This window comes from Chrysochloris asiatica, unplaced genomic scaffold (assembly GCF_000296735.1).
Source record: "Chrysochloris asiatica unplaced genomic scaffold, ChrAsi1.0 scaffold00078, whole genome shotgun sequence".
Lineage (NCBI taxonomy): Eukaryota > Metazoa > Chordata > Mammalia > Afrosoricida > Chrysochloridae > Chrysochloris > Chrysochloris asiatica.
The window spans coordinates 13,379,322-13,400,980 of NW_006408596.1; positions in this window are offsets into that span (position 1 = coordinate 13,379,322).

Sequence of the window (21,659 nt, forward strand, 5' to 3'; positions counted from 1 at the left end):
TAACAATTACTCACGATTGAATCATAAAAATCTTATCCCCATCTCTTTTCACCAGACCTGTTTATACAAGATGAAAACTATTCAGTGGGGACTCTCACCTGCCTCACTTTTAAAGAACATTCTGGTTATACTTCTCAGCAATGACATGGAACAAATTCAGTGACATGGATGGATCTTGAAAACATCATACTGAATGAGAAAAGCCACATCTCCATGGTCTGTGGACTTTCGGATTCCATTCTTATGAAAAAGTAAATTGATAGTTGCTTGGGACCTAAAACAGGGGTTGGTGGGTAATGAAGTGAAGGGTGTTAAGAGGGAGCCGTTCTGTGTCTTGACTGATGTGGTGGTCACATGATGTGTAACAAGTAACCAGGATTCATCAAGCTGTATACTTAAAATTGGTGAATTTTATTGCATATAAATAATAATGTAATAAGAAGGACAGAAACAGTAGAGTGATAGAACACAAGGTTGCTGAGGGTCACTTCAGGTAGGGTGGTTCTGGAGGACTTCTCAGAAGACGCGCCATTGGTCTCCAGGTCTAAGAACTGGAGAAAGGCTCAGACTTGTATTTGCATCTCTCACTGGTCTGGAGCCCACTGTGGTTTGTCCCTGGGACAACTTTACCTTCTTCCTGGGATTTTTGTCCTTAGGCAAGATGCTTCACTTTCTGGTTCTCTCTCATTCTCCGGTCACTTGCTTACTCATTTAAAATCCCTGACCAAGGCTTCCTGCCACTAGCCAGGGCCCTTCCAGTCCTCATCTTCCTAGTAAATATTCTAGTGCTCATGGAGATCAATGGAGCATCATCGATAGGAAATACAATGTAAATCATCCTGGCTTGGCCGTCACCCCAGAAATCAATGTTCACACATTAGGGCTATTAGCTCATTAGGAGACCTTTGATGGATGGATAGTGATGGAGTCCTGTACCCCACACCTATGTTGATGGAGCAGAGGGGCAGCAACCAAGAGAGGAAACCTGGCACAGAGAATGAAGCTCCCTCCACAGATATACTAGCATATATATGGATGTGAATTTATCCATGAGTGTAGGCTTCTCCGAGTGTTAGGGTTGGACTCCCATGTGCTACCTCTGCCATCTCTGTCTCCCTTCGACATCCTAGAAAGTGGTCTTCATGGAGTATGCCATATCCTCTCTTCTGTCTTAAGTCCTGCAACTTCATTTGAGATTTTGATAGCAAGAAGGGGGAGGTAGAATTTGAGTGCTGGATGTGTGTCTCTCTAGAACTGGGCTAGTTCATTCATTGAACATTGACTTACTGAGTGTCTTCTACGTGTCACAGAGTCCCTGAGTGACACATATGGTGAAGTGCTTGACTCCTAGCCGAAAGCTTGGTGGTTCAAACATACCTTGAGGTACACTAAGAGAATGGTCTGGTGATCTGTTTCAAAAAGGTCCCAGCCTTGCAGACACTATAGAGAGAGCACTTCTACACATGGGGTTGCCATCGATTGGAATTATTTCAAGGCCAATTTGTTTCGTTTTACTTATTTATTTTTCACTATATGTAAAGTTTAAATGTTCATCAAAGCCATCAACATGTCAGCATCCTCTGACCTGGTTCTTCTAGGCATTCTCACAAAGAAAGAATGAAAAGCATGCCTATTGTAGCTTTGTTTGTATTGGACAAAAATGATCTACATGATATGCAATGGGTGATGGGTTTAGTTATATGTGGATTACCTGAGGAATGGAGCATTAAGTACTAGGTTATGTGTTCACTTGAAGAAGACGTGGTCCCCATACCTGGCATATGTAGTCTTTACTGTTTTACTATGCATATTGTAGACCTGCATATATATGCTTACTACGCATATTATTTACCCTCCAGACTGAATATTTATAATATGCATCATTTACAAAAAGGAAGCCTGGTGGTGTTGTAGGTCAGGTGTTAAGCTGCCAACTATAAGGTCAGTGGCTCAAACCGATGAACCTCACAGGAGAAAAATGAGGCTGTCTGTCCCCATAAAGATTTCATCTCAGAAACCCTACCCAGGTTTGCTATGAGTCAAAATTGATTCAATGGAAGTGGGTTGTTTAGGGTTTTCTTTGTAAAGTTAAGAAATGATTGTAGTATCTGCATGCGTTTACTAACTCTGTTGTTCAGTGCTGTTGAATCGATTCTGACTCACAGAAACCAAAACTATTTTGATAACTTTTATACCTTGATAAAAAGTTGTCCCTACTTTAATGAAGACCTTGATGACACAGTGGGGTTAAATGCTGGACTGCTAACCAGAAGGTCAGCAGTTGGAACCCAACACCTGCTCCAAGGAAGAGAGATGAGGCCGTTTGCTCCAGTAAAGACTGAAAATGTCAGCAACCTCATGGAACATTCTCCTCTGTCCCATAGGGTCACCAGAGTCGTAACTCAATGACTGTGGATTTGGCTTGGTTTGGGTTTACTCTGGTGAATTTACTTTTGGTGAATTTAGCATATATATTCCAATAGTCCTTGTTTCTAATGATATTTATACAATTGTTATTGTTGTTGAGTGCCATCAAGTCGATTCCGACAGATAGCGACCCTGGATAGGGTTTCCGAGGAGTGACTGGTGAACTTGAACTGCCAACCTTGCAGTTCAAAATGACCTTGCCGTCCAGCACATTGACCCATAGCAGCACACCAGGGCTCCACACTCTGTGGATCATTTTCAAGCAGCATTGAAGGCACTGGAGAAAAACAGTGCTCCAGGTATTAACGAAATACAAATTGAAATCTTTCAACAAACTAATGCAATTCTGAAGGCACTCACTCATCTATGCCAGTAAATTTGAATGACAGCTACCTGTCCAACTGATTGGAAGAGATTCATATTTGTGCCCATTCCAAAGAGCAGAGACCCTAAGGAATACAGAAATCATCTAACAATATCACTAATATCACAAGCAAGTAAACTTTTGCTTAAAAATCTCAAAAATGGATGTAGCAGTACATTGACAGAAAACTCCCAGAAGTTCAAACTAGATTCTGAAGAAGACCTAGAACTAGGGATGTCATTGCTGATGTCAGATGGATCTTGGATAAAAGCAGAGAATACCAGAGAGCTATTTACTTGTATTTTATTGATTATGTAAAGGATTTCACCTGTGTGGATCATGACACACGATGGACAACATTGTGGAGAAAAAGTGTTCCAGAACACTGTACATAGACCAAGAGGCAGTTATTCAACCAGAACAAGGGAACACTGAATGGTTTAAAATTAGGAAAGGTATGTTTCAGGGTTGTATTCTTTCATCATACTTATTCAACCTGTTTACTGAGCAAATAATTCGAGAAACTGGATTACATGAAGCAGAGTGTGGCATCAGGATTAGAGGAAGCCTCATTAACAACCTGTGATATTCAGATGATACAACCTTGCCTTCTGAAAGCAAAAAAAAAAAAAAGACTTAAAATACTGATGAAGATCAAACACCATAGCCTTCAGTATGAATTGCACCTAAGTAAAGAAAACAAAAATCCTCACAACTGAACCAATAAATAACACCATGATAAATGGAGAAAAGATTGAAGTTGCCAATGACTTCGTTTTGCTTGGATCTACAATAAACACTCATGGAAGCAGCAGTCAGGAAATCAAATGACCTACTGCATTAGGCAAATCTGCTGCAGAAGACCTCTGTAAAGTGTTGAAGAGCGAAGACGTCAGTTTGAGAACTAAGGTGCGCCTGACCCAAACCTCAGATGCATGTGCAAGTTGGACAGTGAATAAGGAAGACCGTAGAAGAATTGATGCATTTGAGTTATGGTGTTGGAGAATATTGAAAGTACTATGAACTGCCAAGAGAACAAACAGATCTATGTTAGAAAAAGTACAGCCAGAATGCTACTTAGAAAGAAGGATGGCCCGACTTGGTCTCTCAAACTTTAGACATGTTGTCAGGAGGGATTAGTTACTAGAGAAGGACATCGTGCTTGGTAAAGTGGAGGGTTGGTGAAAAAGATGAAGACTCTCCAGGAGATAGACTCACACGGTGGCAGTAGCAGGAAGCTCAAGAGTAACAATTGTGACGACGGCGCAGGACTGGATAGTGTTTTACTCTGTTATGCATAGGGTCACTATGAATTAAAGCCAATTGGATGGTATCTAACAACAGCAACCACAAAAGGAGCTCTGGTAGCGTAGTGGTTACAAATCGGGCTACGAACCACAATGTCAGCAGTTCAAAACTACCAGCTGCTCTGTGGAAGAAAAATGAGGCTTTCTGCTCCCATAAAGATTTACAGCCTTGGAAACCCTGTTCAGGGTCGCTATGGGTCAGAACCGACTCAACGGCACTTAACAACAACAACAGCAACAACATAGATATAAGTAATATATTGCACATGATGATAGAGCCCTGATGGTAGAATGCCTTATACATTAGGCTGTCACCCATATGATTAGTGGTTCAAATCCACCAGCCACTCCACAGGAGAGAGCTTTTTCTCTCTGAAGATGTACAGCATCAGAAACCCTATGTAGAGTCACTATGAGCCAGAACCAACTTGACAGCATACAAAAACAACAACAAAGATATAAATATATGAATATAAATATAAACAGTACAACATATTGGACTCCTGGTGTAGCATCATAGGATAAGCACTGGACTGTGAACCACAAGGTCAGCAGTTCAAATCCATCAGCTGCACCTTGGAAATCCTGTACAGGGTCACTATGAGTCAGAATCAACTCAATGACATTTAACAACAATATTATTATATTCTGTTATTTATAGTCATCCATATTTGTATATATATGGATATAAATAATATTCTAATACAGCTTTTCTACGTTATCCAAAAGTACATTGTTGTTGTTAAGTGCCAACAAATCAGTTCTGACTCATAGTGACTCCGTATAGGGCTTCCTAGGAGCAAGTGGTGGCGCCCGCATCATGCGATATTGTGCTCACAGAAGCCTTCAGTATTAGACCTTAGGGGTTGAAATTTCTCTTCAGTCCTTTCTGCTCGAGAAATGCAGATTATGTTCTTCCCTTGGGGTTTCCTAACTTCAGTTTTCTGCACATTTGCTTATAATACTTTTCCTTTGTCTTCTCTAGTCATCCTTTCAAATCTTCTGCTCAACTCTTTTACTTCATAATTTCTTCCTTTTTCTTTAACTATTCTACATTTGTTTTGGTCTTTTCATTATTTTCATTTGAATGACCTATTGTCTTCTTATTGTATGAGTCTTGATACCCACCCATAATGCATCTGGTCTCGAGTCATTGATGTTTAATGCTTCAAATGTATTATTGAAATGGTCTCTAAATTCAGGTAGTGGTTACAAATTGGGCTGCGAACCACAAGGTCAGCAGTTCGAAACTACCAACTGTTCCGTAGGAGAAAGATGAGGCTTTCTGCTCCCATAAAGATTTACAGCCTCGGAACCCCTGTACAGGGTCACTATGAGACGGAACCAACTCCACGGCACTTAACCACCGCCATATTCAAGGTCATATTTTCGATTTCATGGACTTGTCTTAACTGTTTTCAGCTTCAGCCTGAACCTTCATGTGAGTAACTGATGGTGTGTTCTAAAGTAGGTCCTGGCTTTGCTTTGGCTGATGCTATGGGGCATCTCCATTATCTCTTTCTACAGATGAAGTCACTTTGGTTCCTGTGTACTCCATTTGGTGAGGCCCATGTGTACTACTGCTAATATTGTTGGCATGTTGGCAAAAGATACTTGCAATGAGTAACTCATTCATCTTGCAAAAATTTTATCATGTGATTGCTGATGTCATTTCTATCTCCAAGCTCATATTTTCCAACTAGAGATCCTTCCTCTTTGTTTCCAGTTTTCACATTACAATCACCAGCAAATGTCAATACAGTTAACAAAAACTTTGTACTGAAAGGTTACAGTGATCATCAGTTTTGTATTTCACAAATCATACATTTAGGTGGTTTTTTTTTAAAAGGTATTAGTGTGAATTGAGTGACAGTTTACAGGGCAGATCAGCTTTGCACTCAACCAATCATATTTCACATCATTGCAATGATTACAGTCCCCTCCATGCACCATCCGTTAACAGTATTTACCTTTATTCCCTTGTTTTCTTTTTTTAAGTACACAAAACACATGGAAAATATAAATTCATTTAAATGATCAAACAGCACATTTTGCAAGCCAGCCTCCTGCCCGTTGGCAAACAGCTTTTCTCCTTCCCTGAGTCTAGAGTCCTCAGCTGCTCTATCTTTCTATGCCATCACTTCTGCTTCCATGTGTGGTGTTATTACTTTTCTGCTTAGGATCTCTCACTCTGCTCATACTCTTTCCTCTTGATGGTCCTAGGATCTTCTGTTCCCAAAATGAAATATTAACTACTCCCCTCTTTTTTGTTTCACGTCTTCTACTTTTATCTCTGCCTATCCTTCAGACCTCTGTAATGGGAGTGCTCCCTTGACCAGCTATCCACTCACTTATCAATGTATTCTGACTACATGTTTGATCAATTTCAAGCTGAAAAAGCAGGTAGTGTTCTTCAGTTTCTTCATCATTGGCTTTAGTGGTTGGTGTGTAAATATGAATATAAGTGATGCTAATTGATCTTTCTTCTATGTGTATGGGTACAGTTATGTCACTGATAGTATGTATTTCAGTATACAGCTTGAAATGCTCTTTTGGTGTTGATGAATGTAACGACACTTCTCTTCAACTTGTCATTCCTAGCATAGTAAACCATACAATTGTCTGATTCAAAATGGCAAATATCAGTCCATTTTAGCTCCCTAATGTCTAGGATATTGATCTTTTTATGTTTCTCTTCATTTTTGATACCTTCCAATATTCCTAGATTCAGACTTCATATACTCCACATACTGATAATTAAGCAGTGTTTGCAGCTGTTTTTTTGTGTATGTCATTTTTTTCCTTATTTTGAGTCAGACACATTAAGTAATGAAGAGCCTGAGAGCTTTACTCTGTTGGCGTCATCACCGTCAACTCTACTTTGAGGAGGCAGCTCTTTCCCAGTTGTAGATCGGGTGCCTACCAATCTGAGGACCTCAACTTCTGGCATTGTATCTGACAGTGTTCTGCTGCTGTTCATAAGGTTTGCAGTGACTACCTGTCTTTAGAAATCGGCCACCTCTTCCTTCTTGCTAATCTGTCTTGATGTAGAAGCCCTGCTGAAACTTGTCCACCAAGAGTGAACCTGCTGGTATGTGACATATCAGGGGCATAGCTTCCATTGTCACAGCACCATGAAAGCCACCACTGTATGACAAACTGACATATAGTGGAAAATAACACTAACATACAGTCAAAGTCAGTTTTGTTGTTAGGTGCCATTGAGTCGGTACTAACTCATAGCGATCGTATATGCAACAGAATGAAACACTGCCCGGTCCTGCCCCAACTTCACTTCACAGTTGGTATTATACTTGAGCCCACCACTGTGGGCGGGCCAGTCCATTTACTTGAGGGTCTTCGTCTTTTTCGCTGAACTTGCACTTTACCAAGCATAATGTTCTTCTCCAGATCCCTCCTGATAATATGTGCAGAGTATGAAAGACCAAGTCTCACCACACTCGTTTCTAAAGAGCATTCTGGCTGCACTTCTTCCTGCACAGAGTTGTTTGTTCTTCAGGCAGTTCATGATAAAAGTTGATATGCTATAATAAATACACAGCCTACATAAAAAGAAACAATGTACCCACACACAGGGCAGTTTCTGGGGATCTTGATGATTCCACTGTCACCATTGTTCCCTGCAAAACAAACACTGAATGCAATTTCCACTTTTCTCCTTTTTCTGTAACAGTGACACACATTTTCAGGTTTATTTCAGTTAGTGAAAACAGGTACTAATGTAAGTCTTTCACAAACATGAAGCACTGGAGGTGTGTAAAGTAAGAGATACCTGTATTTTATATGTGTGTCTGTGCGTGTGTGTCTATTGTTGTTAAGTACCATCGAATCGGGTCTGACCTATAGCGACCATAGATGGGATTCCTGAGTTGCTGCTGGTGAGCTTGAACTGCCAACCTTACGATTCAAACTGGCTTTGCAGTCCAGCGCATTAATACTCAGCGCCACGCCAAGGTTCCATATATATTATGCAATATCATATTGCATTGTCATATTGTCATTTATGTCCATATATTATATGTTGATTGCTTCTATATCATCTCTAGCTTTTATAAACCATGGTGGTGATGGTGATGTGTTGTGGAGTTGATTCTGACTTACAGAGACCCTGAATCGAGTTATGGAGGCTGTAAATCTTTACGGGAGCAGAAAGCCTCATCTTTCTCCCATGGAGATGCTGGTAGATTCCAACTGCTGACCTTGCTTGTAAACCACTATACTAGCAGAGCTCCTTTTTATAAATAATAATCGTGCATTATTGATGCTAACTGAGTGAATTAGAAGGCCAAAGATAATGCCCTCCAGAATGTAATGAAGGAGACACACACACATACATACTTACAAACTGATCCACACTCACTCCATCGATCTGCCTGTTCACACCACATGGACACATGGGCATACACCATTTCAAATGCAGATGTGTAACTATTCACAGGAATACACAGACATACTCACAGATCCACATGGCTGATGGTCAGCTCGCTCACCTACAAGTGGACACAGATATGCACCACCACAAGGCCTTCGACCATCGTCCCGGGATCCTCCAGTGTTGAGTCAGGCTTTCTCATGGTACCACCTACCACTTGTCTCAGTTTGGGGAGACTGAGGATGTGAAGGGAATTCAGTATCTACAGATTTATCTACAGGTTTATGGCAGAAGTGCTGCCCTTCTGAAGCCAGCAGCCCAGCCTCACCTCCAAGGGCAGGGCATATAGTGTGGAAGCCTGTAGACTGAACCTGAGTTGTGGGCTGCATCCAGATGGGAAGGTTCTCTGGGAATGGACAACCTGCCTCTAGTCAGCACAGGCCCCAGATGCTGGGCCCCAGAACAGTCTCCTCTGCTCCGACAGTGGGCTGAGAGTCCCAGGGGGACTTGCTTGCTGAGATTTCTAGAGCTTCCTATTTGGCAAAATCAGCCCTGTTCCCACAAATCCCAAAATAGAGTCCCTGGCAGAGATGTGAACTCTGAAATGCCGAGACAGCTGCAAAGAAAAACAGTGGCAAGAGCAGGCAGGAGAAGGGGTCTGCTTTTTCCTGAAATATCAAAAGAATTCCTGAAGCAGGCAAGGGTATCAGAGACTCAGGCTCTAAACATGCTGGGAAAGATGTCTGGTTTAGTGTGCAGATTCGCTTGGAGGGAAGGCTCCGCAGAAAGGCAACTCCCCTGGTTTGTATTGACGTGCACAAAACTTTTTATGGTGAGTTGGGTGAAGGTTTACAGAACAGACCCTCAGTTTTCCATTCAACAATTTATGTTCATTTTGTTTCATCTCATTGATTACAGTCCCATCAGTGTAAGTATCACTTATCCCACTTCTTCCCTGTGTTTCCTGTGTCCAGTTCTCTCCTTCTTTCCTAACCCTTCTGAGCATTGTCCTTGGGTAAATGCTGCCCTTCGCATCTTGAATGTTTGATTCTCTCTGGTGTTATTGTTCCCCTTCTAGAACTGTCTGTTGTTTGGCTGAAAATGAAACCACAGGGATGAATTCAGTTCCAGACCTGAAGGATGTCTAAGGGCCATAGTTTGAGGGTTCCGCTAGTCTGTATCCTAGCAATAAGCTTGATCTCGCTCTCTCTTTTTTTAAAAAATGTTTTATTGTGAATTATGTGATAGTTTACATGGGAGAACATTAGCTTTACATTCATCCTATCGTATATCATTTCATTGCCATGGTTACAATCCCCTCCATGCATCATCAACCAACCACAGGGTATACCCTGTAAGCCTGCCCCCCGGCCATCAGCACACAGTCCCTCTTCCTCTCTGGCTCTAAAGTCCCCAGTCACTCCATCTCTCCATGTCATCGTCTCTGCCTCCATCTCTGGCATCATTGTTTCTCTGGGTAAGCTCCCGCACTCTGCTCTTCTCCCTTGATGGTCCCAGGGACCTCTGCTCCTGGACGGTAAAGTCGACCACTCCCCTCCATTTGCTACAAAACGTCAACCTTTACATTTCCAACCCTCACAGTCAGTCCTGATAACAATTATTCACTATTGTACCACAAGAGACCTATCCCCATCTCCTTTCATCGGCCCCACCCAGACAGATTCGATACTACTCAGTGGAGATTTTACCTTCCTCTGCACCCTCTGGATCTAGGCTCCCTGTTGAAAGCTTGTAAGCCAGTCACATCTTGCCTTTGTAACCCCCCCCCACCCCACACACACACACACACATATTTTGGGTAGCTAATGTCCAAGTTGCCCATCCCTGTCTACTCTGTGTATTAAGGGGGTGGGAATGATCCTTGCTGTAAAGATTTGTTCCCTCTTTTGAGCTACTGCATCCATAGGTGTAGGTCAAGTTCATCAAATTGTATCAGATTATTCTTTTTTGCCTCTTCTTTCTTCCTCTGGTTTTGATCTCTTTTATGATTTTGAATTGTGTTCCACATTTTCTCACTTTCACTATACAGGGCCTTCTAACATGATCCCTCTCAGGGCAGTTGGTAATGGTAGCCTAGCACCATCTAGTTGTTCTGATCTCCGAGTCATAGAGACTGATGTTCACGTGGTCCATTCATCCACTGGGCTGTTTCCATGTGTCTTCAGTTTTTCTTCTTCTTTTTTTTTTGGACAGAGACCAATCATTGCATCTTAGATGGCTGCTCACATGCTTTTAACGCCCCAGTTGCTACTCACTGAAGTAGGATGTAGAACATTGTCTTTGTGGACTTTGTTGTGCCGGTTGCCCCTGATGTCCCCCGAGACTATGATCCTGAGTCCTCAGACCAAGTGACTCCTTCCCTCAAGACATTTGGTTATGCCTGAAAAGTTTTCATAACTTTATCCTCTACATGCTCCACCACATTCGTGGGTCTATTTGCAGCCAAGATAAATATCTATGTATAAACATCCTCTGTCAAACCAATGCATAAAAATTGTGGGCACACTCCCTCACCCTCTCCCACACCCGTTCAGCCTGCATGTCTATTTGGGCATCTATTTGTTGCTATTGTTAAGTGCCATCCAACTCAGCGATCCTCTACTGGGTTTCTGAGAGTGACTGGTGAGTTTGAACCACTGACCTTCCAGTAAGCAGTCCAGTTCTTGTCCTACAGTGCCACACCAGAATTCTCATAGATCACCATTATCGCAGGATTGTGTGTATAACAAGTGTTTACTTCTGTTGCCTTTAATGCATGTTCCTCCTCTGCGTCCATCATTTTTTTGTCAACCTCCTTCTTGTGTATTGCTTTTCCCTCCTAACACTAACACATGTATTGCTTTCTTCCCAAGTTTAAAAAGTCCATTTTATCTTGAAAATCGACCTGATTTACTCTCCATTTTAAGTTCTGCAACTACACTGTTGCCTCTGTTTACTTTGCAATTGTCTTCGTTACAAATTAGTATCTCTGGTTTCCTATTTTCAGTCTTGTAGGAGGTGTGGTGCTGTAGAATCAGCACTGGACTGTGAACCACAAGGTCAGCCGTTCAAGTCCACCAACTGCTCCTTGAACATCCTATACAGGGTTGCCGTGAGTTGGAATCAACTCGGCAGCAGTTAAGAACAACTGTCAACTTATTACTTTGGATTCTATATTTGAACTTGACTTCTGAATGGTGGTGTGTCATGTACATTAATATCAGGTGGGTGTCTGTTGTGGTTGGTTCTCTGTCCAACCTACTCCATGTAGTATTTCTTATAAGACTGCTCTGTTTTTCTTTACAAATTCCATTAATTTCTGTTTATCTGGAAATGTTCTATTCACCATCCACTGTATTTGAAGGATAATTATGCTGGGTAAATGATTCTCGTTTGGAAATTATTTTCTTACATAATGTGTCATCCCCATTGCTTTCTTGCTTTCATACTTTCTATTGAAAATCAGAGCTCAGTCTGCTTGGTTCTCCTTTGTAGACAACTATCTGTTGCTCCCAAGTTGCTCTCAATATTTTCCCTTTGTCCTACAGGTTTGCAATGTTTGGTTATGATATGCCTTGGTGATTTTCTGTTGGGGTCTCTACTGTTTGGTGTCTCTTTGGCTTCTTGAAAGCATATCTTCTTATCTTTCATGATGTCGTGAAAGTTTTCTTCCAACAACTCTTCAACAATGTTCTCTTTGCTTTTCTGTAATTCCATTCACACATAAATTTTCCTTAGGCTTTATCAGATTTTTTCATTCGTCTTTCTCTGCCTCCCTTGGAAGTTTTAACTTGCATCTAACTTAAAGTTCTGGTGCTATAGCTCAGTCTCCTCTTTCTCTCCCTCATCCACTGTTGGTATAGTTCAATCTCCTCATTCTCTCACTCGTCCTCTGGTCCTCTTCTTCTTCTGAAAACACTAGGTTCACATTCATTTCCTGTCTGAGTGAAATCAAAATAGTCATTCAATATATATTCACTAAGAAGCTTTTCCTGGAAAGGAACTAGAGAGTAGAGCACGCCGAATAGCTGAAAGGAACCAAGGACATTTCTCTAGAGCCAGCATTCTGGATTCAGACTTCTAGCCTCCCAAATGACGAGAGAATAAACTTCTGTTTGTTGAAGCCACCCCCTTGTGATATTTCTGTCGTGTTATTTTTATTGCTATTAAGTGTTGTCAAGACAATTCCAACTCATAGTGACCCCATAGAGTGCTTCTGAGGTTATAATTTTTTACAAGAGCAGAAACCCTTTTCTACCACGAAGTCTATTATAGCAGCACTACATACGTACGACAAAAGGTGGGGGTGGGGAAAGAGGTTTTCAGGGCCTGAACAATAGACTCTTCTCCGAAGAGACTCTGAAGTAAATAGAAGGAGAAGGACACGGATCGCTATTGTTGAGAGCCGTTGAGTCGGTTTGGATTCATAGTGTCCCTGTATATGGCTTCTGAGAGCAGCTGGTAGGTTTGCACCACTGATCTTGCTGTTACTAGTCCAGTGATTATCATACAGTGCCACACCAGGACCCCAGAGAATGCCGTAAGCATCCTCATTTTACAGATGGAGTCAGGTCTGGAGGAGTTCAATAACTCATTCCAAATCCTACAACAAGTGATTGAGCTATAATTCAACCAGCACACTTTCCAAAGGGTTTCTCAACTGACTTCTCACTTTTTTTCTGAAGAAAGAAGTTTGGAAGGGGAGTCTCAGGTGCAGTGACACCCATGTGGGAGGGAGCTGAATGGACAGCTGACTCCACCATGCTGCCCTGTGGCCCTGATAAACTTCTAGGGTGTTTCGAGCTTTCAGCCTTTGCTTAGCAGGCCTGGACAAGCCCTGCTCTGGGGAGGACTGCCCCTGTCCCCCACCTGGGACTCAGTGTTACCTCTGGCTCCAAATCAGTTTACAGAATCCCTGCCTGGGTGGGTGTGTCCTTCCAGCCCAAGACCCTCATCGTCTTGGGCTGGTATGTGAGACCAGCAGGACATTCTCCTGCATGTTATTCTTCTAGCCACAGAGGCTCCAACACAACTTTGACTTGGCTGACACTTTACTGCTTAGGAGTCTCCTTTGGAAGAAGTTGGCCTCCTGAGTATGGGGGTTTGGCAGTGGCAAAGATAGCTAAGGGGACACAGACTGAGCATGCAAGTGACCAGGCAGTAGGAACACAATAAACACACATTGATGCTTTGGGTTAAGTGTTGGTCTGCTAAACCACAAGGTAGGTGTGACTCAAAACCACCAGTTGCTCCAAGGGAGAAAGCTGAGAATTTTTTCCGTAAAGATTTACAATCTCATAAACCCTATAGAGGGTTGCTGTGAATCAGAACTGACTCAATGGCAGTGAGTTGTTTGGAGTTATCTGGTATGCAGTAGGTAACTGAATTGTTGTTTTGTTAAGTGACGTCTCATAGTGACCTAGTATAGGGTTTCTAAGAAGCAGCTGGTAGGTTTGAACCTCTGACCTTATAATCTATAGGCTGATCCTATAGAGCCACACCAGGACTCCTTAGTCAAATGAATAGGTGTTATTATTACTGGGTGAATAAAGTAGTAATATTTTAGTCCCTGGGTGGTGCATCCAGTTAAGTGCTAGACTACTGATTGAAAGTTTGGCAGTTCACATCTACCCAGAGATGCCACAGAAGAAAGACCTGGAGATCTACTCTTAAAAGCTCAGCCACTGAAATCCCTATGGAGGACAGTTCTACTTTTAACATACATGGGGTCACATGAGACAGAATCCTACTCTACAGCAACTTATTTGGTTTTATTAGGTGAATAGAGGGATAGAAGGGAGGGAGGAAGAAAAAGAGGAGAGAGAAAAGAAGGGAAGAAAGGAGACAGAGGAGGTTTAGAATACCTAATAAACACATTTGTCTGACCTCAGAGTCTGGTGGTTACTTTTAGAATCTGAAAAACAGGGCTAAGAAAATGTAGCCCATAGAGATTTAAGGAGTAAAGAACAAATACAAAAATTTTGGCCCATGAGTAATGAAGGCTCCCCTTCAACAGTGAACTATTTGTGATGAAATGGTCAGTGTTTACCCAAAAGGCAAGGGTGCCTCAACCATTTTATCTGTAAAAAGGAAGCAGTAATCATACCTACTTCATTGTTGTTGTTGTTCTTGTTATGTGCCGTGGATTCGGTTCCGACTCATAGCGACCCTGCACAGGGGTTCCGAGGCTATAAATCTTTACGGGAGCAGAACGCCTCATCTTTCTCCCGCGGAACACCTGGTAGTTTCGAACTGCTGACCTTGCGGTTTGCAGTCCGATTCATAACCACTACGCTACCAGAGCTCCTTACCTACTTCGTAGAGTTGCTTTAAAAATTAAATTGCTTAGTACTTGTGCTTGAAATAGAACCTGACACAAAGTTAAGCATTAATGTTTGTTGTTGTTAAGTGCCATTGAGTCGGTTCCAAGTCATAGCAGCCCTATATAGGGTTTCCCAGGAGCAGTTGGTGGGTTTCAACTGCCGACCTTGTGGTTCTCAGTCCAGTGCTGACCCAATAGTGCCCCCTATGTTTATTAACCATTGCCAGTCTGTCAATTTATCATCCTGCGGAAGCTTTTGTGTTGCTGTGATGTTGGAAGCTATACCAGCGCTATTTCAAATACCAGCAGGGTCACCCATGGTGGGCAGGTTCCAAAAGAGCTTCCAGATTAAGGCAGACTAAGAAACAAACTTGGTGATCTATTTTTAAAACTTAGCCAATGCACACCCCATGATGGTAGAGGTGGCTGTATGCTATCAAGTCAGTTCCAGCTCAAAGTGACCCTAGATAGGGTTTCCAAGGCTGTAAATCTTTATGGGAGCAGAAAGCCTCATCTTTCTCCCACAGAATGACTGGTAGATTCGCACTACTGAACTTGTGGTTAGCAGCCCAATGCATAGCCCCTATGCTACCAGAGCTCCCAATCCCTACAGGGCACAACAGAACATTGTCCAATATAGTGTTGGAAGACCAGCCCCCTGGGTCAGAAGGCACATAAAACATAGTAGACTCAAACACGCCAGCGATCATGAAGATGGTCCCTGGGCAAGGTTTCCATCTGACTCATGGGATCCCCATGAGTCAGACAGAGCCTACTGATTAAGAACTACTAACATGCTTATTATCCGAGAGGGACAGCCACATGCCCAAAGTGGCACAGCTAGTAAGTGTCTGAGCCAGACTCCAACTTAGGTGTGTCAGGTCCCTACAGCCCAGAAGGAAAGATGCCCTTTCTCTGTCGTGGATCTGCCCTCTTGTCCTCCATGCCATGGCTCTCAGGCTCTGCTGAGTCCATGTGCTGTCCAACACTGAGAAGCCTTCTATCGCTGCCTTCCCACAACTTCTCGTGGAGGGAGGGGAAGAGGAGCTACTGGCAGGCTTGCCCCCCCACCGCCACCTCTCCCGCCTCTGTGGGTCTCCTTTCTCTCTGCTTTTCTGTGCATGTCAGGGTGATAAAGACCAGCTCCAGCGTGGCAGGCCTGGACACTATCTGCCTGACCTTGCCCGGAACCCCCCTCAGGGCTAGAGGCAGGGACCACAGCACCAGGGGCAGTTCAGAGTAGCAATAACGACTCCATTGTTGAGTGCAAATTAGGAGCTGGGTTGTGCTTTTTACAAACAACACCCGTTCCTTCAGCCCTTCCTTCATCTCACTTCAGGATTTCTTATTGGTCTGTTTTTTTATGGATACGGAAACTGAGGCTCCGAGAGGTCAGGGGGCCAAGACAAGATTCCAAGTCCTGTCTCTGCAGGCTGACTGTATCTTTGCATGCCTTACTTGATGAGCTGCTCTCAACTGTGTTTTCTGTGGTTTGTTATAATACCAAAGGGCCAGCAAAAATGTAAGATCACTGAGCACAGCTATTGTGAGCCCAGGAAGGCAAATATGAGCACATCATGTGCAGAGGTGCGGGTGATTTTTCTGAATCCCGAATGGGCCCTCCAGAACCCTCTAGACCAGCGTTTCCCACATTTTGGCTCTTTAAATACTACTTATCAACTCATCTGCTAACGGAAAGGTCAGTGGTTGGAATCGTCCAGCCGCTCCGCAAGAAAAGGATAAGGCTGTCCGCTTGTATGAAGATTTACTGTCTCAGAAACCCTGCGGAACAATTCTCCTCTGTCCTGGTGAGAGGTTGTTAGAATTGACTCAAGAACCATGGGTACCAATTCATAGAAGTTCCTGGGTGATATAGCGCTTGTACTGACTCAAAAGTCAGTGACTTGAATCTACTCAGAGGAGCCTTGGAAAAAAATCTGGTAATCCACTTGTGAAAAGTTAGACATTAAAAACCCTATGGGGCATAGTTCTCCTCACACACACATGAAGTAGACTCAACAGCAATTAAACAACAACAACAACAACAAACAATTCATAGAATCGGTATCATTTACTAATAGTTTTCTTTACAACCAATTTACAACAATAAATCACCTGCAAAGAGGTAAATTGAAATCACTATCATAAATATAGGAGTCTTGGTGTGATGCTGTAGGATAAGCACTGAACGGATGGCTGTAAAGTCAGGAGTTCAAGCCCACCAGTCACTCCTTAGAAACCCTATACAGGGTCCCTATGAGTCAGAACCAACTAGATGGCACGTACCAACAACTGTAAGTAGAAGTCCATTGCCATTTACCCCAAACAGAAAGGAAACCTTCCAATAAATACAATGAAAACCCTGCAGTGTGTTTTAAGTACTGGACTGCTAGCCACAAGGTCAGTGGTTCAAACCCACCAGCTGCTCCTTGGAAACCCTATACAGGGTCACCATGAGTTGGAATTGACTCCAAAACACTTAACAACAAAAACAACAACATTTGGGTATTGTGGCCTCCTTGAGATTTTGAGTCAGAAGTCTGCCCTATTTCTTTGTAAAAGAGGGAGTGAGTATTAAATTACCACAAATTTAGTGGTCTCCAACAGCACAGATTTATGATTTTACAGATGTTCAGGTTGAATTCCAGGTACAGCAAGTCTGTGTTCCTTTCTAAGGCTCTGGGGAGATTCTGTTTTCTAGTTCTTTCATGTGTTGGCAGACTCAGTTCCATGTGATTGTAGGGCTGAGGTCTTCATTTCCTAGTTGGTGGTCACCTGGAGGCCTCTCACAGCTCCTGGACACCTCTCTCCAGTCCTTGCAGGAAGCCCACTACCTCCATGACCAGCAACACAAAAGCCAATCCTTGTCTCACTGCTATCTCTACGTCTCCTTGGGCTGGGAAAGTTCTAACAAAAGCTAAGGACTCTTGTGATTAGATTGGTCCCACCTACATAATCTAGAATTCCACCCCCCCCCCTACCCCCCATCACCTTGAGCATTTACCATTAATCCCATCTTCACAGCTCCAGGGTAGTAGGACTTGGACCTCTTGGGTTGGGAGTGGGCCTGTATGATTTTGCCTAACACAGCCTAGTATCACCAAACTGAGTCTTTCTTCTTGGAAGAATGAGGGAAGGGCCAGGAAGGAGAAGCAAAAGGAGGTTAGGAAGAAGAAAGAAGGAAAGGATGGGAGACACACTCTATATTCAGTAGGTGACTCTGTGGACCAAGGAGCCTTCGTGCTTCAGTGGGTGAACCGTTGACCTGCTATAACCAAAATTTGGCCCTTACAGCCTACAGAACGATGAGACGGTCTACTCTCATAAACATTTACAGCCTCAGAGACCCCAGTCTCTGCTCTGTCCCATAGGGTCTCTATGCATGACACCTGACTGGACAGCAGTGAGTATCTATGGACCAAAAGGTCCTTGGATGGTGCACATGGTTAGCACTTAATTACTCACTGAAAGTTTGGCGGTTTGAACCCATCAGCAGTGCTTTGAAAGAAAGGCCTGGGAATCTGCTTCCATCAAGGTTACAACCAAGATAATCCTGCTCTGTGGTGCATGAGTTCGAATCAACTCCATGGCATGGAGTTTACCTATAGACCACCTAAAAGAGTTCCCTGAATAAAGGCTTTCTCACTTGATAAACCTTTGCCTGCCATGCTCAGCACCCAACCACAAACAAACAAACAAGCAAACATCCCAAACCCACTGCTGTGAAGTTGATTCTCAGTCCCAACACCTCTGTTAGACAGTGTAGAACTGCTCCAATGGGTTCCTGAGGTGGTAGTCCCCTCCCCTTGGTCTACCAGGTGGGGTTTGACTAGGTGAATTGCTGGCTGAAACCCGAAGGAAGCCATGAAACATCTCAGAAAGTCTACTAGGATGTGGACATCTTCAGGCTCCTGGAGATGTCTCCAAAATTGTCCAGACTACAGTTACGTCTTTCCAGGTCTACTTCCTGCCTGATCCCAAAACAGCCACCTCTAGCACCTCAGTACCCCACAAAGCCCCATTTCCTGTAATACCTGGCAACATTAATAGCTGTCCTGGGGAAGACGTGTGTTCACAAGGCACTGGGGTGGCTGGCTTCTTTCTCCAACAGGCCTGGTCTCTCGCCCTTCACTAATTACTTTGATCCTTTGCACTTTGTAAAAAAGTCCCCCAGCACCAATTGGTCTGGCTCTGGCTTTAACCTTGCAACCAGTTAGTCCTTGTAAAAGGAGAGGTGACTGTGCACGGGGTGCCAGGGAGACATACACACACTTCCCCAGCCCCATGCTTACTGGCTCAGGTCTGTTCCTTTAATGGATCCCTTTTAGAACCCCCACAAATAAAACTCTTTTTACAAGATGGCAGGGCTGCATGCAAGTTCAGATTCATCCACAACCAGCTCTTGGGTGAGTTTCTTTGCCTTCTAACAGATTTTCCCTCTAGACCTCACTTCCCGCAGTTGGTTCTTGCTTACCCTATAAAGTCTCCTTTTCCACTTCCAGCTCCAGCCCTATCCTGGCAATTCCTCACTGTTAGGGCTGTTCTCTCTTCTTTTTCCCCATCCCATGAAGCTACCAAGGAAGCAATGAACTTCCATCTGACAGGACTTGGGAGTATTCATGTGTTGTTGTTGTTGTTGTTAAGTGTTGTCAAGTTGATTCCGACCCATGGCGATCCAGTACAGGGTTTCCAAGGAGAAGCTGGTGAGTTTGAACTACCGACCTTGCACTTCAAAGGACTTTGCAGTCTGACACATTAGCCCACAGTACCACACCAGGACTGATGTGTGTTGTTGTTGTTGTTGTTGTTGTTAGATGCCATTGAGTCAGTACCAACTCACAGCGACCCCGATGCACAGCAGAATGAAACACTGCCTGGTCCTGGGCCACCCTCACAATTGTTGCCACGCTTGAGCCTATTGATGCTGCCACTTTGCCAATCCATCTCGCTGGGGGTCTTCCTTTTTTCCTCTGACCCTCCACCTTTCTCTGACCCTCCTTCTCCATTGACTGGTCATTGCTGACAATATGTCCGAAGTATGAGAGACAAAGTTTGGCCATCCTGTCCTCCAAGGAGCACTCTGGCTGCACTTCTTCCAACACAGATCTGTTTATTCTTTTGGCAGCCCATGGCATTTTAAATATCCTCCTAAACACCATAACTCAAATGTATCAATTATTCTACGATCTTCTATATTCACTGTCCAACTTTTGCATGCATATGAGGTTATTGAAAATACCATGGCTTGGGTCAGGCACACGTTAATTCTTAAGCTGACACCTTTGCTCTTCAACACTTTAAAAAGGTCTTGTGCAGCAGATTTGCCTAATGCAATACGTCGTTTGATCTCTTGACTGCTGCTTCCATGAGTGTTGATGGTTGATCCAAGAAGAATGAAGTCCCTGACAACTTCAATCTTTTCTCCATTGATAAAATTATTGTTTATTGGTCCAATGGTGAGGATTTTTGTTTTCTTGACATTGAGATGCAATCCATAATGAAGGCTGTGGTCTTTGATCTTCATCAGTATTTTAAATCCTCTTCACTTTCAGCAAGCAAGGTTGTATCATCTACATATCACAGGTTGTTAATGAGTCTTCCTCCAATCCTGATGCCATGTTTTTCTTCATAGAACCCAGTTCTCAGATTATTTGCTCAGCATACAGGTTGAACGAGAAGCTCTGGTAGCATAGTGGTTACGAATCGGGCTGCGAATGGCAAGGTCAGCAGTTCAAAACTACCAGCTGTTCCACGGGAGAAAGATGAGGCTTTCTGCTCCCGTAAAGATTTATAGCCTCGGAAACCCTGTACAGGGTCGTTATGGGTCGGAATTGACTTGACAGCACTTAACAACAACAACAACAGGTTAAATAAGCATGGTGAAAGAACACAACCCTGTTGCATACCTTTCTTAATTTTAAACCATTCAGTGTTCCCATGTTCTGTCTGAACAGCTGCTTCTTGGTCCAGGTACAGATTTCTCATGAGCACAATTAAGTGTTCCGGAATACTCATACTTCGCAATGTTGTCCGCAGTTTGTCATGATCCACACAATTGAAAGCCTTTGCGTAGTCAATAAAGCACAGGTAAACATGTTTCTGGTATTCTTTGCTTTCAGCCAAGATCCATCAGACATCAGCGATGATATCCCTCATTCCATGGCCTCTTCTGAAACCGGCCTGAACCCCTGGAAGTTCTCTGTCATTGTATGTTTGTAGCCGTTTCTGTATTACCTTTAGTAAAATTTTACTCACATAGCATATCAAAGATACTGTCCGATGATTTCTGCATTTCAATGGGTCACCTTTCTTTGGAATGGGCACAAATAAGGACCTCTTCCATTCAGTTGGCCAGATAGTTGTCCTCCAAATTTCTAGGCAGAGATGAGTGAGTGCCTCCAGTGCTGCCTAACTGTATTGAAATATTTCAATTTTTCTTCCATCAATTCCTGGTGCCTTGTTCTTTGCCAATCCCTTCAATGCATCTTGTACTTCTTCCTTCAGTATCATTGGCTCTTGGTCATATGCTACCTCTTGAAACGGTTGACCATCAACCATTTCCTTTTGGTACAGTGACTTCCTTCCATCTTCTCTTAATGCTTTCTGCATCAATCAATAATTTGCCCAGAGAATCCTTCAATAACAAAAGTTGAGGCTTGAGTTTTTTCTTCAGTTCCCCCAGCATGAGAAATGGTGAGCATGTTCTTCCCTTTTGGTTTTCTGACTCCAGATCTTTGCACATTTTGTTGTAATATTTGACTTTGTCTTCTTGAGCAGACCTTTGAAATTTTCTGTTCAGCTCTTGTACCTCCTCATTTCTTCCATTTGCTTTAGCATCTCTACGCT